Raw genomic sequence first — 13,334 nt, forward strand, 5'->3', positions numbered from 1 at the left:
CTGTGATTTGTTGGTTATTCAGAAGCATGTTGTTTAGTCTCCATATGTTGGAATTTTTTTTTCATATGTTGGAATTTTTAATAGTTTTTTTCCTGTAATTGAGATCTAATCTTACTGCATTGTAGTCAGAAAAGATGATTGGAGTGATTTCAATTTTTTTGAATTTACCAAGGCTAGATTTATGGCCCAGGATGTGATCTATCCTGGAGAAAGCTCCATGTGCACTTGAGAAAAAGGTGAAATTCATCATTTTGGGGTGAAATGTCCTATAGATATCGATTAGGTCAAACTGATCCATTGTGTCATTTAAAGTTTGTGTTTCCTTGTTAATTTTCTGTTTAGTTTATCTATCCATAGGTGTGAGTTGGGTATGAAAGTCTCCCACTATTATTGTGTTATTGTTAATTTCCCCTTTCATACTTTTTAGCATTTGCCGTACATATTGCGGTGCTCCTATGTTGGATGCATATATATTTATAATTGTTATATCTTCTTCTTGGATTGATCCTTTGATCATTATGTAGTGTCCTTCTTTGTCTCTTTTCACAGTCTTTATTTTAAAGTCTATTTTATCTGATATGAGTATTGTGACTCCTGCTTTCTTTTGGTCTCCGTTTGTGTGAAATATTTTTCCCAGCCCTTAACTTTCAGTCTGTATATGTCCCTTGTTTTGAGGTGGGTCTCTTGTAGACAGCCTATATGGGTCTTGTTTTTATATCCATTCAGCCAGTCTTTGTCTTTCAGTTAGGGCATTCAACCCATTTACATTTAAGGTAATTATTGATAAGTATGGTCCCGTTGCCATTTATTTTGTTGTTCTGGGTTGGATTTTATACACCCTTTCTGTGTTTCCTGTCTAGAGAAGATTCTTTAGCATTTGTTGGAGAGCTGGTTTGTTGGTGCTGAATTCCCTCAGCTCTTGCTTGTCTGTAAAGCTTTTGAATTCTCCTTCATATCTGAATGAGACCCTTTCTGGGTACAGTAATCTGGGTTGTAGATTATTCTCTTTCATTACTTTAATATGTCCTACCATTCCCTTCTGGCCTGAAGAGTTTCTATTGAAAGATCAGCTGTTATCCTTATGGGGATCCCCTTGTGTGTTATTTGTTGTTTTTCCCTTGCTGCTTTTAATATTTGTTCTTTGTGTTTGATCTTTGTTAATTTGATTAATATGTGTCTTTGGGTGTTTTGCCTTGGGTTTATCCTGTTTGGGACTCTCTGGGTTTCTTGGACTTCTGTGACTATTTCCTTCCCCATTTTAGGGAAGTTTTCAACTATTATCTCCTCGAGTATTTTTTCATGGCCTTTCTTTTTGTCTTCTTCTTCGGGGACTCCTATGATTCGAATGTTGGGGCGTTTCACATTATCCCAGAAGTCCCTGAGGTTGTCCTCATTTCTTTTGATTCTTTTTTCTTTTTTCCTCTCTGCTTCATTTATTTCCACAATTCTATCTTCTACCACACTTATCCTATCTTCTGCCTCAGTTATTCTACTGTTGGTTTCCTCCAGAATGTTTTTGATCTCAGTTATTGCATTATTCATTATTGATTGACCCTTTTTTGTTTTTTCTAGGTCCTTGTTAAACTTTTCTTGCATCTTTTCAATCCTTATCTGCAAACTATTTATCTGTATCTCCATTTTGTTTTCAAGATTTTGAATCATTTCTACTATCATTATCCTGAATTCTTTTTCAGGTAGACTCCCTATCTCCTCCTCTTTTGTTTGGTTTGGTGGGCATTTATCATGTTCCTTTACCTTCTGAGTATTTCTCTGCCTTTTCGTCTTGTTTAGATTGCTGTGTCTGGGGTAGCCTTTCTGTATTCTGGCAGTTTGTGGTTCCTCTTTATTGTGGAGGTTCCTCCCTGTGGGTGGGGTTGGACGATTGGCTCATCAAGGTTTCCCAGTTAAGGAGGTTTGCATCGGTGTTCTGGTGAGTGGGGCTGGATTTCTTCCCTCTGGAGTGCAATGGAGTGTCCAGTAGTGAGTTTTGAGATGTCTACGGGTTTGGTGCTGTGAAAGTGCTGCACTCGATATGTCAGCAAATTTGGAAAACTCAGCAGTGGCCACAGGACTGGAAAAGGTCAGTTTTCATCCCAATCCCAAAGAAAGGCAATGCCAAAGAATGCTCACACTACCACACAATTGCACTCATCTCACACACTAGTAAAGTAATGCTCAAAATTCTCCAATCCAGCCTTCAGCAATACATGAACCGTGAACTTCCAGATGTTCAAGCTGGTTTTAGAAAAGGCAGAGGAACCAGAGATAAAATTGCCAACATCTGCTGGATCATCGAAAAAGCAAGAGAGTGCCAGAAAAACATCTCTTTCTGCTTTATTGACTATGCCAAAGCCTTTGACTGTGTGGATCACAATAAACTGTGGAAAATTCTGAAAGAGATAGAAATACCAGACCATTTGACCTGTCTCTTGAGAAACCTATATGCAGGTCAGGAAGCAACAGTTAGAACTGGACATGGAACAACAGACTGGTTCCAAATAGGAAAAGGAGTATGTCAAGGCTGTACATTGTCACCCTGCTTATTTAACTTCTATGCAGAGTACATCATGAGAAATGCTGGGCTAGAAGAAACACAAGCTGGAATCAAGATTGCCAGGAGAAATATCAATAACCTCAGATATGAAGATGACACCACCCTTATGGCAGAAAGTGAAGAAGAACTAAAGAGCCTCTTGATGAAAGTGAAAGAGGAGAGTGAAAAAGTTGGCTTAAAGCTCAACGTTCAGAAAACTAAGATCGTGGCATCTGGTCCCATCACTTCATGGCAAATAGATGGGGAAACAGTGGAAACAGTGTCAGACTTTATTTTTGGGGGCTCCAAAATCACTTCTGATGGTGATTGCAGCCATGAAATTAAAAGACACTTACTCCTTGGAAGGAAGATTATGGCCAACCTAGATAGCATGTTTAAAAGCAGAGACATTACTTTGCCAACAAAAGTCCATCTAGTCAAGGCTATGGTTTTTCCCGTGGTCATGTATGGATGTGAGAGTTGGACGGTGAAGAAAGCTGAGCACCACAGAATTGATGCTTTTGAACTGTGGTGTTAGAGAAGACTCTTGGGAGTCCCTTGGACTGCAAGGAGATCCAATTCATCCACCCTAAAGAAGATCAGTCCTGGGTGTTCATTGGAAGGACTGATGTTGAAGCTGAAACTCCAATACTTTGGCCACCTCATGCGAAGGGTTGACTCATTAGAAAAACCCTTGTGCTGAGATGGTTGGATGGCATCACTGACTCGATGGACATGGGTTTGGGTGGATTCCGGGAGTTGGTGATGGACAGGGAGGCCTCGCGTGCTGCAGTTCATGGGATTGCAAAGAGTCAGACACGACTGAGCGACTGAACTGAACTGATGGGTTTGGTGTGACTTTGGGCAGCCTGTATATTGATGCTCAGGGCTATGTTCCTGTGTTGCTGGAGAATTTGCATGGTTTGTCTTGCTCTGGAACTCATTGGCTCTTGGGTGGTGGTTGGTTTCAGTGTAAGTATGGAGGCTTTTGGATGATCTCTTATTAATTAATGTTCCTTGGAGTCAGGAGTTCTCTGGTTTTCACAGGTTTTGGGCCTAAGCCTCCCGCCTCTGGTTATTTTTACAGTAGCCTCAAGACTTCTCCATCCATACAGCACTGATAATAAAACTTCTAGGTTAGTGGTGAAAAGATTCTCCACAGTGAGGGACACCCAGAGAGGTTCACAGAGTTACATGGAGAAGAGAAGAGGGAAGAGGGAGATAGAGGTGACCAGGAGGAGAAGAGGGGAATAAAACGGGGAAAGAGCAATCTAGCCAGTAAACAATTCCCTATGTGTTCTCCACAGTCTGGAACACTCAGAGAAGTTCATGGAGTTACATAGAGACGAGGGAGGAAGGAGATAGAGGTTAGCAGGAGGCAAAAAGGGGGAATCAAGAGGAGAGAGATAGATATAAGCAGTACTCTGTTCCCAAAGTGTTCTCCGCAGCCCAGAACACCCAGAGAGATTCACACAATCAGGTTGAGAAGAGAAGGGGGATGGAGGAGACAAAAGTGACCTGAGGGAGAAAAAGGAGAGTCAAAAGGGTGAGAGAGTAATCAAGCCAGTAATCACACTCCTGAGTAAAAATGGGTACTGAAGATCGGCTCTTAAATGTACAAAGTTGATATCAAATACTATAAAAGAAAGATTAAAAATCTAGCGTAGAGGTTAGACTCTTAAAAATACAATATTAAAAAAAAAAACAGAATCACAAAAAGTATAAGAAATATATATGAAGTTTGCTTTAAAAATAGGGTCTTTTTTTGCAAGATAATAGTGGGTTATAAAAATGAAAATTAAAGGAGTAATAGAGGACTTAAAGAATTTGAAAAAATTGATAATAGTAAAAATATATCTAGGAATTTCTCTGGAGCTGTTGAGGGTAGTGTGGGGTAAGTTCAGTTTCTGATAGTTCCTTTTTCCAGCTTATACTTCTCAATATCTATAGGCCCCTTCCAATGTAGACGGTGTTAACTACAAGGATTTTAATCTGTTGCACCTGTCACTTCCAAAGCAGTTCCCTCTGTTTATTTGGCTTCTTCTGTTTGCAGGTCTCTTCAGTGTCTAATTTCCGCCCTGACACAGGGGGCGGAGGTGGCCTCTTGTTTAGGTTTACTTGTTCAGTCGTACTGTGGGGAGGGAGGAACACTGCAAACAAATATCACTGGAATGTGTGGGGAATACTTGCAGTGTCTCGGCCACACTGGGTTTGCCCCCGCTCTTGGCGTGTGTGCTTTCCCAGTCTACCCTGCTCAGGCTTCAGGTTGCTTTGCAGGGAGCGGGCCCTGAGTTGTTTGCAATTCCCAGGTCTAAGCCGCTCAGGTTTCAGGTTCTCAGGTACTCCACATCACCATTAACCCTATCACAGAGCCCAGTAGGCCCCAGGGCTAGGTTTCCTCAGGCCAAACAACTAACAGGGAGGGAGTGCAACTCCACCCATCAGCACATTATTGGACTAACACTTCACTGAGCACTTCCATGCCCACCAGAGCAAGACCCAGTTTTTCCCTTTCAGTACTTTAAACATAACCTGACATTCCCTTCTGGCCTGCAGAGTTTCTGCTGAAATATCAGCTGTTAAGTGTATAGGGTTTCCCTTCTATGTCACTTGTTGCTTGTCCCTTGCTGCTTTTAATATTCTTTCTTTGTGTTTAGTCTTTGTTAGTTTGATTAATATATGTCTTGGGGTGTTTCTCCTTGGGTTTATCCTGTATGGGACTCTTTCTGCCTCTTGGATTTGGTTGACCATTTCCTTTTCCATGTTTGGGAAATTATCAACTATAATCTCTTCAAAAATTTTCTCATACCCTTTCTTTATCTCTTTTTCTTCTGGGACCCCTATAATTCGAATGTTGGGGCATTCAATATTGCCCCAGAGGTCTCTGAGACTATCCTCAATCCTTCTCATTCTTTTTACTTTATTCTGCTCTTCAGAAGTTATTTTCACCATTTTATCTTCCACTTCACTGATTGGTTCTTCTGCTTCAGATATTCTGCTATTGATTCCTTCTAGACTATTTTTAAATTTGGTAGTTGTGTTGTTTGTCTCTGCATGTTTATTCTTTAATTCTTCTAGGTCTTTGTTAATTGATTCTTGCATTTTCTCCATTTTGTTTTCAGGTTTTTGATCATCTTTCCTATCATTATTCTAAATTCTTTATCAAGGAGTTTGCGTATTTCCTCTTCATTTGACTTCTGTGTTTCTAGTTGGTTCCTTCAATTTTTAGTATTTCTCTGCCTTTTCGTTATTTTTTTAACTTATTGTGTTTGAGGTTTCCTTTTCCCAGGCTTCAAGGTGGAATTTTTTCTTCCTTTTGGTTTCTGCTCTCCTAAGGTTGACCCAGTGGTTTGTGTAAGCTTCTTATAGGGTGAGATTTGTGCTGATTTTGTTTGTTTGTTTGTTTTCCCTCTGATGGGCAAGGCTGATTGAGGTGGTAATCATGTCTGCTAAGATTGGGTTTGTATTTTTGTTTGTTTGTTGTTTAGATGAGGCTTCCTGCACAGGGTGCTACTGGTGGTTGGGTGATGCAGGGTCTTATATTCAAGTGGTTTCCTTTGTGTGAGTTCTCACTATTTAATACTCCCTAGGGTTAGTTCTCTGGTAGTCTAGGGTCTTGGAATCAGTGCTGCCACTCCAAAGGCTCAGGGCTTGATCTCTTTTTTGCTTGGGACTCCACTGATTGATAATAAAGGAACTTCAACAACAGAAAAGTAGAAACCGGTCTATCTTAAGAAAGATTAAATGAGCTTACACTTGCAAAATAAAGAGTTGCAGGTATTATTAAAATTCTGAATATACCTAGTGCATCTGTCCTTCATAGTACCACAGATGAAAAATGTGGGTATAGAGGAAGGTGGGAAGCAAAGGAATGGCAGGGCTAGGAGGTAACTCACTGTAGAAGAAATGTCTTCTCCATTCTTGGTATTATTTTTTATTTCCATGAACTTGAATTTCCTTGGACCTCATGGCTGAAAGAGTAATATAAAATGAAATATTTCTTTGTTTAAAAAAGCCTCAACATCCAAAAAACTAAGATCATGGCATCTGGTCCTGTTACTTCATGGCAAAAGATGGGGGCGAAATGGAAACAGTGACAGATTTCAATTTCTTAGACTCCAAGATCACTGTGGATGGTGACTGCAGCCGTGAAATTAGAAGACCCTTGCTCCTTGGAAGAAAAGATAGGACAAATCCAGATGGCATATTAAAAAGCAGAGACGTCACTTTGCCAACAAAGGTCCTGATAGTCAAAGCTATTGCTTTTCCATTAGTCATGCATGGATGTGAGAGTTAAACCATAAAGAAGGCTGTAGTAGTTCCCTACTATTTTTGTGTTGCTATCGATTTCTCTTCTTATGTCTGTTTAGTTCAGGTCAGTTTAGTCTCTCAGTAGTGTCTAACTCCTTTTTTGTAATTATCTTTTTTTGGTCTGGCTATTGATGATGAAAGCTGGTAAACATTTTTTCTACTGTGATTAGGTCCTTGTAGTCAAAGATATGTTTTTTCCAGTAGTCATGTATGGATGTGAGAGTTGGACAATAAAGATAGCTGAGTGCCAAAGAATTGATGTTTTTGAACTGTGGCATTGGCGAAGACTCTTGAGAATCCCTTGGACTGCATGGAGATCAAACCAGTCAATCCTAAAGGAAATCAGTGCCAAATATTAATTGTAAGGACTGATGCTAAAGCTGAAGCTCCAATATTTTGGCCACCTGATGCGAAGAACTGACTCATTGGAAAAGATCGTGATAGTGGGAAAGATTGAAGTCAAGAGGAGAAGGAGATGGCAGAGGATGAGATGGCTGGATGGCATCACCGACTCGATGGACATGAGTTTGAGCAAGCTCTGGGTGTTGGTGATGGACAGGGAAGCCTGGCATGCTGCCGCCCATGGGATCACAAAGAGCCAGACATGACTGAGCGCCTGAACTGAACTGAACTATTATTTGCTTAATACCATTGTATCATGATTCTGCTGTTGCTGCTGCTTAGTTGCTTCATTCATGTCTGACGCTGTACGACCCTGTGGATGGCAGTCTGCCAGGCTCTTCTGTTCGTGGTGTTCTCTAGGCAAGAGTTCTGGAGTGGTTTGCCATGCCCTCCTCCAGGGGATCTTCCCAACCCAGGTCTCGAACCCGGGTCTCCTGCATTTCAGGCAGATTCTTTACCACTAAGCCACCATGGAAGCTCTTGTATCATGATTAGTCAACAGTAAATGATAGAATTTGATATCACTAAAACAATCATTTAATAGAAAGACTGGCAATCACTTTTTTAAAATCCAGATGCATATCAGAATTATCTTAAATTTTTTGAAAAGTACAAATACCCAGGTATTGCTCTTTTCCTGTTAAACTCTAGACGTGTTTCTTATGAGCAATCATCTTGAAAACAACTGGATTTTATGATGTTTTTTACTTTTATCTAGTTTGTTTCACTTTTTATTTCATATTTAGTGCTCCTCTTTCATTTAGTTTATGTTTTTCAACTTCTCTATCTCTTCTTTGTTTTTGTTCTTCCTCAAGCCTTTATTAAGCATAGTAGAAAATCTTTTGCACATCCACATGTAAAAATAGTATGTACATTATAATATATATTTTAGAAAACATGAATTTTTTCCTAGCAGAAAAACTTACGACATTTTTATTCCACTTGTTTGGCTTAGTATGAATAGAATGCTGGGTTACTAATTTATATTAACTCAAAACTCTGATGCAGTTCCATGTATTTTGGCATCTTATATTAATGGTAAAAGATTGGAAAGTTCATTATCTTAGTGATTAAAAAAAAATTGAGACTTGAAACTTCTAATCCAATCCTGAGACTATGTTGTAAAAAAAAAAGAAAAGAAATAAAAGAAAAGAAAGAAAGAAACAGGAACATATGATACAGTATTATTAACTAAAGTATAGATTTTGCTCAAATTTCACAAAATTTTGTGCTAGTGCCCACTATTTGTTTTCATGCCTTATTCGAGATTTCACATTGTATTTAGTTGTATTGAGCAGCTTCAGCTGCATGCACCAATTTCATTTTTATTTTGTTAATAATATTTTCTAATTTTCCTTGTTACGGCTTTTAGATACACCCATGATATAAAAGTAGTCATTTAATTTCCAAATACATGGAGGCTTTAAAATATCATTGACATTAATTTCACATTTTAGTATTAATTTCTCATTTAAATGCTTTCTTCTCTGCAATCAACCCTCTGTGTTTTTTCAGTCTACTAACATTACTGAGGCTTTCAATGACTAAATCAAAAATACCTCTTGATAAATGTCACACTGCACTTGAAAAATATCTGGGTTATTTTCAAGTATCTTTTGCTATTGATTTTTAACATAATTGCACATTGATAGAACAAACTGTGTATGATTTCCATATCTTTAGACCATGAAACTTTTGCACCATGTTTTATTTCCCTAGATGTGTTCCAGGTTTCACCTAGTTTATAGTCCATGGGAACTTCAATAGAATTTGTATCCTACTGTTGTGTGAAAATTGTATAAATCTTAATTATGTTGAATTTGTTTATGGTGATTTTCAGATCTACTATTAATATATCCTTCTACTTTTCTTCCTATTCATTCTTTTAATTTTGAGAATTTATTACTGAAACTCTAAAAATCTTAATTTACCTACCTAAAAAATAATTTTAATATATACTTTAAAGTAAAAGTGAAAGTGAAGTAGCTCTGTCACGTCCGACTCTTTGTGACCCCATAGACTGTACCTTACCACGTCCTCCATCCATGGGATTTTCCAGGCAAGAGTACTGGAGTGGGTTGTCATTTCCTTCTCCAGAGGATCTGCCCGACCCAGGGATCAAATCCAGGTCTCCCACATTGTAGGCAGATGCTTTACTGTCTGAGCCACCAGGGAAGCCTTATATACTGGAACTATATGTAAATTTGTTCTGTATTTTCCAAGTCTCCTGTAAATGTGTTATTATACTTCCATAATTTTAAAAAATCAAAAAGAAAGAAAAAAATGTCCTTACTACCGTAAGCCATTCCTCTCAAGATTCCAATAACACTTTTAATGGAAGTAGAAAAACAATCATTAAATTTGTATAAAACCACATAAGGCTCTGAATAGCCAAAGCATTCTGAGAAATAACAAAGTGGGAAGAAACACACTTTCTTATTTGAGGATTATATATATACATATACACATATAATACATAATATTATATTAAAACTAAAGAAATCCAAACTATGGTTGGTGCTGGCATAAAAACAGGCAAATAGATCAGTGGAACAGAATCAAGGGTCAAAAAATAAACCCAAGTGTATATGGTCAACCAATATTAACAAAAGAACAAAGAATACACAATGTAGAAAATTCAGTCTCTTCAATAAATGGTATTGAGAAAACTGGATATTCACATGTAAAAGAATAAATCTAGATCACTACCTTATATCACTCGCATACATTAAAGGAAAATCAATTAATGACTTAAATATTAGACTTGAAACCATAAAACTCCTAGAAGAAAACAAAGGGAAAATACTCCTCAGCATGGGTCTTGGCAAAGATTTTCTGGTTATGAAACTATAACAAGCAAAGCAAAACAAGTGGGACTACTTCAAACTAAAAAGCTTCTGCACAGCAGAAAGAACAATCAATAAGGCAAAAATACAACCTACAGAAAGGGAAAAAATATTTGTAAATCATATATCTGATAAGGGACATATTAGAAAAAATAGGATTTTTAAAATATAACCCTCTTTCTTTTCCAAGACTGATCTCAAACAACTTAGTTGATGTAAAAATCAGTATTTTTGAGTCTGAATAGGTTGTGAACTCAAGTTTGAAATGATAATATATTAGCATTTAACATATCTACCTCCCGGTTAGCATAAGCATCAATAATTATTGAGTGAGGAAAAAGTCACAAAATTATATGATACAATTCCAAATTAATGAAAATTGTGTAAAACAATGGTTGTTCCTTTAAAAAATATTAGTGATATGAAACACAAGTTTGAACAACTTTTACAGATGAAAGGAAACTAAATAGATATGCCAACTGTCAATGAAAATAATTTTTCATGATTTTTCAAAATAGTAAGGCAGTCTTTATTCAGGGGGAATATCACAATAGATATATGAACTTTACTGCAATGGAGCTTTGCAATAGAGGAGAAAGATTGGGCTTAACTCTGAATACAACAAAGAAAAGTGGGAATCTGTAGCCAAGGAACATGTTGGTGGGGGGATGTCAGTGGATTAACAATTACTAAAAGGAAACATCAAGGGTAAGAAGGGGTCCTGGTTAAACTGACCCAGGAGTATTCCTGCTGTATTCAGGCAAGTGTGACCAGATATTAACTGGGGATAGAAGGAATAGAAGCTAGAAGGGATAGAAGCTAGGTGGTCAGATATGGTACCCATATATTAACCTGTGAATGTTACCTTACATGACAAAGAAGATTTTTGTAGTTGTGATTAAGTTAAGGATCTTGAAATGGGGAGATATCTTGGATTATATGGATGGGCCCTAAAAGCAGTCACATGTGGTTTTTTGCTTGTTTTTTTTTTTTTTAAGTTAGAGACAGAAGCAGATAACCAATAGAAGACGGATGATGATGATGGCAGAGAGATTCAAAGACAGTATGCTACAGGCTTTGAAGATGGAGGAAGGGACCCTCAACCAAGAGAAGGAACTCTAGAAACTGGAAAATGTAAAGAGAAGGAAGATTTTTTATCTCTGGTGCTGTCTTAGTCCATTTGGTCTGCTAAAACAAAAATACCATTGACTGGGTGGCTAAAACAATAAAAGTTTATTTTCGCAGTTCCAGAGGATGAAAAGTGCAAGATCAAGGCACTGGCAGTTTGGTTTCCTGTGAAGGCCCCACTCTCTGGTTCAAAACTGGCTGTCTTCTCTCTGTGTCCTCAGATGGGTGGAAGGAATGAGAGAGGTCTCTGTGGTCTCTTTTATAAGAGCACTAACCACATCCATGACAGCTCCACTCTCATTTCACTACCACTTTTCCAAAGGACCCACTTACCAATATCATCACATTTTAAATTAGGGTTCAAATTTTGATGGAACACAAACATTTAGTCTATAAGAGGTGTCTGATATGATGCCCAGAAAACAGTGATAACAGAGTCTGCAACAGTAACAGTAGCAAAAACTCCCCAGTCACAGGCCTGATGTTTAAGTGCTTTCCATTTGTGATCTAGAATCCCCATTTTCCAGACTGGGGAATTCAGATTGAATGTCAGACAGCTGATAGGCAGAGAAGCTGGGATTCTGCCAAATATGAGCCTTTGAAGAAAGCATTGATAAACAACTGACAAGGGGAGCAGTTTCTAGTCCAAAGAGTCCCTTCTGACAAGGAGCACAGTTCTTCATGTGGGACATTTTCAAGATGCACTTGTTGAAATCTCTACAAAGCCACCGCATAAGTCCACTTCAGATTCTGAGGAGCTGCTTTTGTGTCAAGAGGAAATGAGAAAAATACTTTTATCAATGTTTTTTGAGGTGGAAAAGTGCTCAGTCAAGTTTGACTTTTTGTGACCCCATGGACTGTAGCCTGCCAGTCTCCTCTGTCCATGGAATTTCTCAGGCAAGGGCACTAGAGTGGTTTACCATTTTCTCCTCCAGGATCTTTCTGACCAAGGGATTGAACCCACATCTCCTGTGTCTCCTCCATTGGCAGGTGGACTTTTTTTTAACTACTGAGCCACCCGGGAAGCACACCTGGGAAGTGTGCTGTTGTATATATTGAAGTGGAATTTATGAAACACAAAATTAACCATTTTTAAATGAAAAATTTAGTGGTATTCAGTACACTCACAAGCTTCCCTGATAGCTCAGTTGGTAAAGAATCCGCCTGCAATGCGGGAGGCCCTGGTTCTGTTCCTGGATCGGGAAGATCCGCTGGAGAAAGGATAAGTTACCCACTCCAGTATTCTTGGGCTTCCCTTGAGGCTCAGCTGGTAAAGAATCTGCCTAAAATGCAGGATACCTGGGTTTGATCCCTGGGTTGGGAAGATCCCATGAAGAAGGGAAAGGCTACCCACTGCAGTATTCTGGCCTGGAGAATTCCATGGACTGTATAGTCCATGGGGTTGCAAAGAGTCAGACATGACTGAGCAACTTCCACTTTAAGTACACTCACAAATAACCTGCAACCACCAGCTCTATCAAGCTCATAATAAATCATCCCAAAAGAAAATTCCATACCCATTAGGTAGTCACTCCCCATTTCCTCCTGCTTCAAACCCCTGGAAACCTAGTTACCAGCACTAATCTGCCTTTTATCTTCATGGATTTGCCTATTCTGGATAGTTCATACAAATGGACTCATACAACATGTGGCTTTTTTGTCTGACTTCTTTCACTTAATGTAATGTTTTTAGGTTCATTCACCTTGCAGCAAGTATCGGTATGTCATTCCTTTGATGACTAAATGATCTTCCACTTTATGAATCTATCACATGTGTTTATCCATTCACGCATTGAGGGACCTTTGAGTTGTTTACACCTTTTGCTTATTGTGAATAGTGCTTCTCTGAACATTCATGTTCAAGTATTTGTTTGAAAACCTATTTGTAACACTTTTGGAAGAGCATGATCATATGGCAATTCCTTATTTGACTTTGTGAGAAACTCCCAAAATTTTTCCACAATGGCTCCACCATTTGACATTTCCAAAAGCAATATAATAGGTTCCCACTTATTTCACATCCTCATCAACAATATTTTCTCCTCCCTCCCTCCCATCCTCCTTCCTTCTTTCTTTCTTCCTTTATTTTATTCTTTCTCACTTTCCCCTTCTTT

This window comes from Giraffa tippelskirchi, chromosome X (assembly GCF_054371585.1).
Source record: "Giraffa tippelskirchi isolate mGirTip1 chromosome X, T2T-mGirTip1v1.2.pri, whole genome shotgun sequence".
Lineage (NCBI taxonomy): Eukaryota > Metazoa > Chordata > Mammalia > Artiodactyla > Giraffidae > Giraffa > Giraffa tippelskirchi.